The sequence below is a fragment of the Uloborus diversus genome, chromosome 6, assembly GCF_026930045.1.
Source record: "Uloborus diversus isolate 005 chromosome 6, Udiv.v.3.1, whole genome shotgun sequence".
Lineage (NCBI taxonomy): Eukaryota > Metazoa > Arthropoda > Arachnida > Araneae > Uloboridae > Uloborus > Uloborus diversus.
Genome location: NC_072736.1, coordinates 57,604,684 through 57,617,456, shown reverse-complemented (window position 1 = coordinate 57,617,456; position 12,773 = coordinate 57,604,684).

The window sequence follows — 12,773 nt, the reverse complement described above, 5'->3', positions numbered from 1 at the left end:
AGAAAGGCGGGGCCGGGGCTCTCTTTGCGTGGGCAAAATTTGAAAATAGTATTAACTATTTTCAAATTTTGCCCGGAAAATCATCGAAAATAGAGTTTTAGACAATTTCTGGTGATATTAAGGGGAAGAGAGATGCGGGAACCCCTCCCCCCCGCAATTTTTTTGAAATTGAAGCCTTAAAAACGCAATCATAGGCTTTTTTGTTAAAATCGAGTGCACTGCCAGTTCCTTGAAATTAAAGCTGCAAAAACGTAATTTAAACCTACCTTTGATGAAAAGGAAGGGATTTTTGAAGGGGCTCGAGCACAGAAATGTTTCGTAATTGAAGCACTAAAAGCGAGATTTAAGACGCTTTTCGAGGATGTTGGGGGGGGCGGGGTGCATTCTCTCGAAAAAATTTTGATCTGCAGAAAACGCAGTTTTAGAAGATTTTTGGTTAGGTTTATTGGTGGAGAGATTAAAGCAATCGTAGGCGCTTTTCAATAGTGTTAGAGAGGTAGGGAGTTTGGGAGATCTCTTGCGAAAATTTTTCTGAGTTGAAGCCTTCACAATGAAATTTTTAAGGTTCTTCGGTAATATTAGGAGGTGAACTTCAGGATGACTCATGGGGTTTTTTTTAAATTAACATCCGATAGACAGAATTTATTCGACCATTAATGGCTACGTCTCTATCTTCATTTTAAATTTTAATTGTTGATAAACATATTGTGGTAATACTGTGTTCTAATTTGCTTTTGTCAAACGTGATTATTTGCTTGTATTTTCCATAGTAAAATTTTCAATTTCCAGCCTAATATTTTTGTTTTCTTGAAATACAAGCGTCTGCGGCCTCAGAAAAGAACATTTAACATTTTGAACAGATATGATAATTTTCTGTGGTACATTAGGTCTTATTTATTCCTCTTCATTTTATTTCAAATGTGCCTCTTGCATATCTTGATCAAGCTTTAATTTACTTGCGATTTTTACCTTCAAATATTTAGAACTTCTGGTGTGAGTATTCATCAGAATACTTTGAATCTCTATTTGCATTAAACTGTTTTTTTCCCTATCTATTTCAAATATATTTTGCCGACCCATGCATTTTTCTCCACTTAGCAATGATTTTCAGGACAATATTTCTCATCAAAAAAATTACATGTGGGAATGTTTCGGCGGCCCCTATAAAGCCATCCTATTTGTTTATTTTTTTTTTTTTAACTGAAGAACCATGAAGCATGGTTTTGTATAACCAGGGCCGCCGAGAGGCAAGGCGTGCACCATGTTAGCTTTGTCGCTGGTCCTCCCTCCCATTATTCTAATTTTACCCTATGCACAATACTGTAATTTCAGCCGGGCCCATAGTTTCCAACTAGGCAGACATACTCACTCTGTAGCCTAGTGAATAGTGTACTGAATACTCTTTTTTTTGCGTTAAAAAATGTTTGAAGCTTACATTTCCCCAGCCCATACTTAGATAATCTTAGTGAAAGAGAATCATGGATGTTCCTAAATTGTATTTTAAGATTATGTTTTCTATTAAAATTTTACAGAAAAGATATTTTTTGTCACTATTACAGTGCACGTCACTAATAAAGTCACTGGTTTATAAAATCAGCCACTTTATAAAATCAAAGTGGTGGGTGCACTTAAGAGCAAAGAGGAGGTAATACTGAAAGTTACAAGAACTTTTGTAAACCTCAAATGATGTCAAATCTTTACTTTCAAATTGTGTTTCTCAAACAACAATCAGCCGATATTTTAAAACCCTTGTGTAAGTTAAAAAATGTATTTTATACATGTATAAGTTAAATTCCAACTGTATTCAATTCACTTAAAATAAAATATTGATAATACAGGGTTCGTACGCTCCGGGAATTCCGGGAAAACCGGGAATTGTCAGGGAAAATGACACTGTCAAAAATGTCAGGGAAAAGTCAGGGAGTTTTCAAATTTTGTCCTCCAAAAATTTTTTTCCATTTTTTTTCTCAAGGAATTAAGTACCATGAGATCTAGTCTTCGTTTTTATTGTGATTTCACGAAAAAAATTGTAAATTTTTATCTAAACCGACGCTGGCACTTAAAAACTGCGATCGAGAAATGAACGTTTTTTTTTTTCCCAACGAAAAATGCGCCAAAAGAGCGAAGTTTTTCTTGCATGGAGTCAGTGAGGGGAACGCATTTCTTTCTACTGCCTTAAGTTTTAGATGGGTTGCCACAACATTCTATTCGGTTCAGGGTTCGTACGCTCCGGGAAAACTTGGAATTATCATGGAAAATGACATAGTAAAAAATGTCAGGGAATTTTCCAAATGTGTCCCCAAAATTTTTCTTTTCCCAATTTTTTCCCAGGGAATTTGGTTTTATGAGATCTAATCTTCATTTTTATCGATGTATTTAAAAAAAATTGTAACAATTTTAAAGCAATGAAAAAAGTGGCGACCCAAAAAATCTTCAGCAGCCGCCATTTTTGGCTCTCAGTAGTTCCCAAGGGGAAAAAAATCAGGTGAACAGCAATTATCACAAACTCAAAAGGAGAGAAGACAATTTACTGCTTCGGAAGCACAACCTGTAGATGGGAAGGTCGATCGGGGAAAATAGTTTTTTTTTTTGATCGGAAAATCATTTCATCTACGTGTGAAACGTAGTCGCCATCTTTGGTCATTCACAAGATAGATGTAGATACAATCCTAAAATGCCTAAGTTTCTAAAAACAAAGCAGAATTGGATGTTTTCTTTAATTGAAAACTGATGAAAATAACAAAAAATGGTCTACAAATTGTTTTTCTATTGTTATTTAAAATAATTTTCTTGAGAAATGAAAAATTTTGTTCTTAAAACTTAATCTTATCCTCACTGCCTCGGACGCAAATGTGATAAAAACTTTTCAATGAATTGTAGTTTCATGAAGATTAATTATTTTTTAATTGTCTTCATGCGACAAATTAAAAAAGTTATTTCTTATTTTTGGGCATACCCGCCATATTTGGTCATTCCCAAGATGGAAGTACACAAGACTTTTTAAATGCCTAAGTTCCCGAAAACGGCATTGGATGTTAATTGCAATGCAAACTATTGAAAACAACACAAATTGTGCCTTTTTTTCCGGATAATTTGTAATTATTTTCTGGAAAAATGCCAAATTTAATCTTTATAACATTTTTTTGTTTTAATTGATTTAGACTCTTATGTGCTAAATACTGACTATTTTGCTTTTATTGTATCCTTTTAAGGATTATTAATTATTTATTACTACTTTTATACTACAAATCCAAAAATCTACTTATTATTTTAAATTTTTCACTTTGTCGCCATATTTGATCGTTTGCACAATGGAAGTAGACTTAAACTTCCAGAAACAGAATTGAATGTTTATATCAATGAGTAACATTGAAAATAACATTAAAATGTGCAAAAAGTTGTGAATTTTTGAAAATTAACTAATACTTTCTGGAAAAGAAAATTTGAAATTTTAATGTAAGCGTCCTTTAATATGTGAAAAAAAAAAAAGATTATTGGCATTGGACTATGATCGGCGGATGTTGATTTTTGTTACTATGCATTACATGGTATGCCAATTGATGCAACAAGTTAACTATATTTATACTAAAATTTAGCTTTGCATTTTGCTCAATATGTTTTGTGTAACCTACTTATAAGAAAATAAAAAGTATTGTAAACCAAAAGCGGATGCCAAAAGGTTGCTGCAGGACTACAGCAAAATGCTATAATATTACGCGTGACATCAAAAAAAAAAAAAAAAAGGTAAAACAAGTTGAAAGTACTCTGTTTTCAACAAATAGTAAACAAATTAAAACAATTTTGAACAAAATGTTTAAAAAAAACTTAAAATTTTGACAGAGAAAACAAAGGAAAAAAAATCCAAGTTTTTTTTTTTTTTTTAATCTAAGGGGAGAAGTTTCAGTTCTTCTGCATTGCTACTTTAAACAATTTTAATTATTTTGAAAATATTACTATTTAAACTTAAATTTTTAATGAAGCGAGTAACCTGGAATTTTCTAAAAAACAACCTGGAAAACCTGGAAAAGTCAGGGAACTTTTTTTAACCAAAAGTGTATGAACCCTGTAATAGTAATAAATTTCTTTTTTATTGTATTTAAACTTTAAAACCTTTTCGTTTTGTAATTTTATATATGCTGGTTTATAAAAGCAGCCACTTAATAAAATCAAATATCCTCGGAATGAATGTGATTTTAATAAGCGACAGGCACTGTATTTCAATTGTTCATTTATAATTACCATTTTGATTTTTTTAAACAACGGAGAGTTCGCATTTTTCTTTGTTTGTTGCATCGCTAAAATGAAATTGGTGGTCCCACTTCTGAACAACTGGTGGGGGGTACACCCCCACCCCTTGCCGTTGGCCCTTATGCCACTGTTCATATATATAAGGAGCTTTATTACTGTCTATTGCAGTTTCTACCCATGAGTTAAAATTTTGGATAAAACAGCCCTTCCTGCATAATGCTTCCCTTATGCAAAATGAGGTGATTTTGCTAGAGGATTCTTGCCAACCTTCTCTTGAAGAAAACTAGAACACAACTCCAATATTTTCCTTTTTGTATCCTCCCAAGCTGATAATAAAATAAAATTATCAATTAATGGTAATGCAAAATACATTGAGCAAGAATTGAAAAAGAGAAATACATTTCAGCATCCAGTTTTGTTTTATTCAACTTCAAATAAAAGCTCATATCATTATAGTTTAAATTAAACTATTTTAAGTGATAAAAATTTCAAAGTTACGAGACCAAGCCATGTTTTCTAGCAGATTAATCTTCGATGATGATGGGTTGTACATTTGCTGTGTGAAATGGAAAAGTTTCATCCTCCAGTTCTTTGATGTAATTTCCGTTGTCCATGCTTTCTATTGGATCTGATCCTTCGCTTATTTTTTCAGTTGCTAAAAATTTACTTTTTGAAATATTCTTGAAACTAGAACATATAAAAAGAAAAATGAGTGACAGTGCAACTGCAAGTTTGCTGGACGCCATTTGGTTTCTTTTACATTTTACACAAACTTTTGATGCATTTTAACTGCTTGTTCCACTTACTTGCTGGTGGATATTTCATGTTGATGGTTTTTAATTGCCTAATTTTTTTACTAAACTTTACTTCACATTTAATGAAGCATTTCTCAGCCTTTCAGTAATTGCACTCGCATTTTCAACAATAATTTTCACCAACTACGCCTTCTCCTCATAACATAATGTAAACTACAATCCTTTTTAAGCATTTGAGGTCAAGGCTCGCTTAAAGGCTGTCAAGACGAGTTTGAGTCTTCTTGTAGTTAAAATAAACTAAAATCATCAAAACTTGTCTACATGCATCAATAATTTAATATTGAGTTGAGGAATGACAATATCAAGCATATTAAAAATTTTTCTAAAATGCATTCTTACCCTTAAATTTATAGAACTAGAAATGAAACATTATTTTTCAAATGTCTAGTTTCACAATTCTGTTTTTACGATAATTGTGAACAAGAAAGCGAAACATTCTATTTTATAAATTGTGAAAAGGACGTATTCGCTTCATTCAAATAATAATAAACACTTTTCTACTAATATATTAATAAATAACATAGAAAAATACATTAACTTTAGAACTTGACATTTATATGTTGAAAACTAATGAAAACTAATTATGATAGCTGCCGATTTTTCAATTTTTTTTTTTTAAACCTAAGCTCCTGTTGTTTCATAAACTTGAAATGTCAAGACACCATTAACTTAGAAAATACATTTTTTCTGCACCAAGGAGAAAAGCGAGAAGTCATACCATGTCATTAAAAACCACTCTCCCTTTTAAATGAAGTAGGTTTTTTCTTTGTTTTTGTTAAAAGTGTCTGAAATTTAAGATATTTAAAGCCAAACATTTTCTTCCTTTCAGAAATATTGTTTTCCTTCTAATTGTTCCAATGGTTTGTGATTGAAAGAAACAACCCCTCCTCTTAGAGCCTAATCGACAAAAGTTGTCTACAACAGGGACACTTAACATACAGTGGCTCTCAAAAGTGTTCGTACAGATATGACTTTAAATGAAATAGGCCCCTATCCAATGGTTGGAATTAATATTTCGGAATAGGTATTTAATTATAAGATCTATGATCTACTTTCAATAAAACTACATGAAACTTTTTAATAAAATGTTAAAACTTAATTGTTTTAAAATCAAATTAAATTGCCAGAAATTTTATCTCGCATTAGTCATTATACACTTCAAAAAATGTCTTGATATCATTGAATAATATAACTTTTTACTAAGTTATTACTTAGTAGAATATCATGCAATATAAACAACAGCTTTTTAATGCTTTTTTGACTTTTTTGGGATTAGATCTCATTGTTATATCTTTCGTTTTTTGTTCAATTTCTGAGTAAGTATTTAGCCACACTTTGAGTCTTACTGTTTCTAGCTCTCTTTTTGTTTCAAAGATGTATTTTTGTAATCTAGCCACCAGATATCTCTAAATACGTTACATTAAGTTCAAATCTGGAGATTGAGGTGATATTTTCTAAACTTTAGGACAATTTTCGAAGCACTAGACGCAAACTTTGAAAACCATGTGCTTCCTATCGTTATGTTGCTAAAGAACAAAGTTGTTTCCGATAACCAAATTTTTCGCTAAGAGTTTAAAAGTTTTTAAACATATTTAAATGAACAGCTTTCATTATTTCATCAAAAAATTCCAAACGACCAAGTCCTGGGGCTGATATGCACCCTCACATTAAAACACCTTCACCGTCCTGATTAACTGATCCAACTAAGTTCTTAAGATTAAGCACCTCATTTTTTTTTCAATTTACAATTATACAACAATTTAACCAAAAATGTTAAATTTATTTTCATCTGTATGTAAGACGTTATTCCAAAACGTTTGAGCTTATTTATTATTGATTTTGGGGCGAAAAACATAGGCTTTCTGCTTTTCCTACGAACAAGAAAATTTCTGCGGAAAGAGGTCCCATTTAATCCCGCTAATCGGAGAACTTGGAGAAAAATTTTAAATGAAATTACACATAAAATTTTTCATAAATTTTTTAACTATACCTCCAATCACGCTGTGTTAACTTTGCCGGTTGACCTATTCTTACCTTGTTTTCGACCCAATTCTTTTCTTTAAAGCATTCTATCAAGCATTTTACAATCGAATGGAATAAATTAACTAATTTAGAGATATTTCAAACTAATTTAACGCTACTCCTGAGGAAAAAAAATTTCAAATGGTGTTTGTTGTTTTTTACAAATACCAGCTATTTTAAAGTAATAAGCAACATATTTTGGAATAATTAAACTGAAAATTAAAGCCAAATGACTTTTAAGGGCCAGCACAATGCAAAAATAGTAAGAAAAACGACGTATGATAATTTTAATCATGAATTATTCGAAAATATTTGAGTGTACGATGACTTTTGAGGCGTGTCATTTCTCTGTCTCTTCGTTTTTTGACCCATTTCAAAAAAAAAAAATCCGTCAATTATTTGAAAAAAACTACTGCTTTTTATTTAGAATGACATAGGAATGATGTAAAAAAAATATTGAACTTCATATTCGAATTCAGTTTCACGTTATTTTGGTTTTACAAAAAAAATTTCAAAGTGTACGAACACTTTTGGAAGCCACTGTATTTTGACCAACCAAAAGAAGTATTATAAAGAGAAAGCAAAATCACTCACAAATTTGTTAAAAGAACAGGTCCTAGGCTGCATGAAGGCATGAGGTTGTCAGATAAATAAAATAATTAGGATGAAATAGAAAAACATTTTTCTGAAAAATGAGTCAAGACCCCAATTTGGACAACCATTTGGGCAAGAAAAGGGGCACTCATAAAAAACAATGTATGTTTCATGTTTAAATCAAAAAAATGCCAAGAACACTTATTTGGTGTAACAAAAAAAAAGAGTATTCATTGTTATTGAAATTTAATTTGAATGATAAATACAGTGAAGCACTGTTTATACGTTTTATAAGAGAGACTGTATGAAAAAAATGTATCAAGAAAAATATATAATAGGTATCTCCGTTAATATGTATTGGAGTCAGCAGAGACCAATTTAAAAAACAAATAAGAGAAACGTGTAACCGGTGCTTCACTGTACTTATTATTTGTAAATACTTATGTATGCCCCGTAAAAAATCCTTAGCACTCAAGTCTTAGACTTTTATATCACATATTTGTAAAAAAACTGATGTGTAACGTGCAATATTATAGTAAGTTCTCATCAATGCCCATAGGCAGATTTAGGCCGAAATATTTGGGGGTGCAACAGTAACAGGGATATGGGAGTCTAGGTATTCCCGGAATAACAAGGCAGTCGCGAAATCAGAAAATAATTTTGAGGCGGGACATACTTTTCTATTCTATTTCTATTCAAGAGTCACAACTGACTACAACTGTATTTATGTCGAGGTCTGCATACTAGTGCCTTGCCTCCATTATTTTATATACCGATAGATGGCAGCACCATCACCGGATCGAACAGTTAATGAGAATTTAGAACTAGTCCAAGAGCTAATAGCTACCTGGTACTAGCACCCCCAGAGGTATCGTTTCACTTGGAGGACATTGAGACCACGAGCATATTTAACGTCGCCCAGTCCCCTTTAATGACGACGGTGGGTCTTCGACCAGCGGGGATCGAACCCGAGCCCCTCCGGCCCCGAGTCCAATGCCCTACCGATCAGGCTACCACGGCCCCGGGACATACTTTTAAGTCTAAAAAACGCTATGTAAACCATATTTAGTAAGATTAGGGGATGGGCAATTCTTAACATTTCAAACTGCAGAAAAAGTCTTAAACGAAAAATGATATTAGAAGCAATGGGTGAATCCAGCTACTGGTTTGGAATGGGATTCACGCCCTAGAAAAAATTAGAAGTAGTAGTTTTGAAAACGCAGTTTTACAGCTCTTGGAGGTATTTTAGAGGCAAGAAAGGTACGTGTGGCTCCAAGGCTATTTTTAAAAATTTTAGTCTTATAAATGTGATTATAGTCCATATTTATAGTTTGGGTTAGGAATGAGATTCATAGACTGTCTCCAATCGATTTTTTGAAAAGCAGATAGAAATACGTACCCCCCTCCCCTCCCCCACGCTACCTCTTTTTTAACTTTTCATAATTAAAGTTCCAAAAATACTACGGAGGACAATTTTTGATGCTGTTACCGGACGGGGTGTTCTGATGCTCTCCCCTGGAAAATTTTCGAAAATTTTCCAGGGGAGTCCTAAAAATGAAGTTCTTCTGTAATAATACTCTATGGTATTAAATAAAAAGGGATTCTCCCACTTAAGTATTTCGAAACAGTAGTTTTCAAAACCAAAATATTAACACTCTTTGATGATATTAGAGAAAGGGAGTTGGAGGCCCTTGTTCGTATATTTTCCAAAATTAAAGTCTTAAACACATGAGTGTAAGACCATATTTGGTAACGTTAGGAATACTGCAGTTTTTTTCAAAACTGAAGCTCCAAAAATGTAATTTTAAACGATTTTCGATGTATTTAGGTGATTAGAAGATCTTCCTTGGAAATTTTGGCAAAGCGAAGCCAAAGAAACGAAATTTGAGGTACTCTGTGATAACTTTGGCTGGAAAAAGGGCTTTGGAGAAGAAAAATTTTGAGGACTAATAGAAAAAATGAAAAAAAAAAAAAAGGGAGGGTGAGATATGAAAGAAAGAGGATTGTGCGAGGAGGGGGGAGAAGGCACACAATTCGCCGCCAATAATCTGAAGCTGTTGAAAAATTTTAAGTGTCAATATTTCTTTTTGAAAGAAAAATTAAGATTTTTTCTCAACATTCTTTTTTTTTCCGTAAAATAACTGGGTTTACCAAAATGAAATCTTTTCTTCTCTTCAATAATAAAGAATATTTTTTTTTAAACATCTACTCGGCATTTTGTGGGGAGAGTCATCAGTCTTGTGCCCCCTCCCCCCTTAATACACCACTGCAGCAAAATGTCCAGGAGTCCTCCTTCAAAAATTTTTGAAAATTTACCTTGAAAACGTTAGTTTTCGGTTGATTTCGGTGTAGGTTTTATTGATAAAGTTTCTTGCAATAGCCATGTTTTTTTTTTTTTTTTGGACTTTATTAGCCATTGTTGTTTCAAAATAGAAAAATTGGTATTGATATATGAATAAATACCCAGTTACAGAACATGCAATTATTCCATACAATAACACAGCACTGAACAATAAATTGTTTGAGAAGTTTCTTTATTTGCATGAAATTATTTATTAGGCTTTTTTTTCAAATGGATAAAATTACTTTAATTCTTAATATGAGTAGTTATGTTATTCTTGCACCAGCGACGTGTAGTGATACACTGGATTCAGGTAAATTTACTAGTATAGCAGCTATGAATTTTTTCCCCAACTGCGGTTTCTGAGTGAAATATACTAAACTAATTTTTTTCAAAACCCAACCAAAAATTTTGGGGGTGCGGCACACCCCCTGGCACCCCCGTAAATCCGCCTATGCCTCATTTGAGCCACCAGTGACGTTTTTTTTTTAAATACTGCCCTGGGACAGGTGATCTCAGATAATTTTGCGAGGTATACAGGGTGTCCGAGTCAAATGTACTGAATTTGGAGAAATTGCTATACTTAACAGAAAGTTTTAAAGCATAAGAAAAATAAAATTTGATATCAATACAAACGGGTTTTATAAAAAAAAAAAAAAAAATCAGTACACTTTCTTCAGTTAGAGCTCTTACTGTAGCCTTGATTTCCTGAGCTCCCTTAGTAGCCTTTTCTGTACACTTCCCATTTGGAGAAAAGTTTTGTGCTCCTTTTTAATGCTCTTAAATCCTGGATCGGATTTCTTTTATAAACTCGTTGAAACATCATGTACACTATTATTACGTATTTATGTTTTACATTGCATACCAGAGAACATTTTGTGCCTTCTCTTGTGGTGACGCCGTTTTTTTTTCCTTTGTCTGCTTTCTGCTTATAAAAGGAAAAGCAAAGCCGTCAAACTAAGAGTTCAGCTGCCAAATTTGGCCAATATCAGTATCTTAGAGCTTGAACTTTTTTCTTAAATAGACTGTTCAAATTCAGTACATTTTATTCTTACATTCTGTATCTCAAAATTTAACTTAAACTAAGAAGAATCAGTTCTCAAAAATGTAGGTTCGATGTCACTTAAGTCAATATAGTAGTAAAATGTGTAAATCGGACAAAAAAAAAGTAACATTTGAAAACATCATAGAGAAGAACAAACAGCCAAACATGTCAACAACTCGCTTAAATCTGGCTCAAAGACGATAAGAAATGATAGTAATGTATTGTGTGGCTATAATGGCAACTCAAATCAACGAGAAACTGAGTGTCCCCGTTTTAGACATTTCCCCCCTGTATTAAGTTTCTTGAACTGATCAAAATTGAATGAAATTTTGCCAATGTCTTCCAGTATATGCTTTAATGATGATCGAATCTGAAGAATTTAATTGGAAGAATGACTTTTTTGAAGTTGTGGATACGATCTGGTTAGATGTGTTTATGTTAAGTAGTTTAGGTTACCTTTTGCTCGATTCATCATCATTTTCATCAAAGTCGGCCGTGAAAACGGGAGGGTTGCCGTCGCCTGATCGCTTCCGTCGGATCAAGCTTAAAAATTTGAAACTGTTTTTCACAGGGGATGCGACATGTCTCCAGCTTACCTCTTTTGGTGCAAGTATGCCGGGATTCTCTTCTATGGCCACAATCTGGGGCTGTCTCACAATTATGCCACCTAGGAATGCACCCTTTGGGTACACTGCTAACAGGCCATCTGCAAAATATTACACTCAATCAGTTTATCACCTTTTTGTTGACTCATGGAGTTAAAACACAACTTGAGGAAATCTGTTATGATTCACCAAAAAAATCAAGTTTCAAGATATTTAACACACGATAACTCGCGCCATATGAGCCAAATACTCACACCAAGCAGAAAAAAAAAGTATATCTGGTATTTTACATCATATAGAGTTAGGTGGTGCTATCTGTTTTGCAATATCTCTTTCTCTGACTGGGGGGGGGGGGGGGCTACTTAGAGTAGTTGAACTGTGAGTGTTTTTCTCATTGTGCGAGGAGTCTCTACTGGAAAATTAATTTGTATTATTCCTCTTTTTCTGTATCATTTTTGAATGCGAGTGTTTTGCTATCAAACTAGTACTCAGATAACTTACCGAAAACGTTTTGTTTTTAAATTTATTTCATCAAATATTAAACCAGGTATGCACCTAAATGGATTTTGAAAAAAAAGAAAAACGAATTTTACACACTTTGTTGAATGTTAGAGAAATATATCATTCTGGACATGTGAGTTCTCTGGAAACTCATTTTGACAGCATCTCTCAAGCTAGACGGTTTCATTTATTTACGGCCATATGCACCAACCGAGTTGAACCTCCTCCGACTGAAGCATTCTAATTGGTTGAAGAAGACTTCGATCGACGTTTGTGTGTCAAATTAGTTGGGCATGAATGCAAGAGTGTTTAACCTGAACTTCAACAGTTTTAGGAAAGCAAAGGAAAGATGCCGAAAATTACACTGTCTGATTTAAAGCTTTTCAGTTGTGAACAAGCGTGTTGTTTCACTGTTCATACTGGCAAATGAAAGACTTGCTCTGATTAGCTTGTCATTGGTTGTTATTAGAGCAAATAATCTACTTCTTGTCACTGGAAATCAGCATACGGTAAATGCTTGATGGTCTGCTCAAGAGGTGTTCAGGGGAGAAGCTTTTCCATTCCTCCCCCATGATTCGGGATGCTTTTAATTGATGAGTACC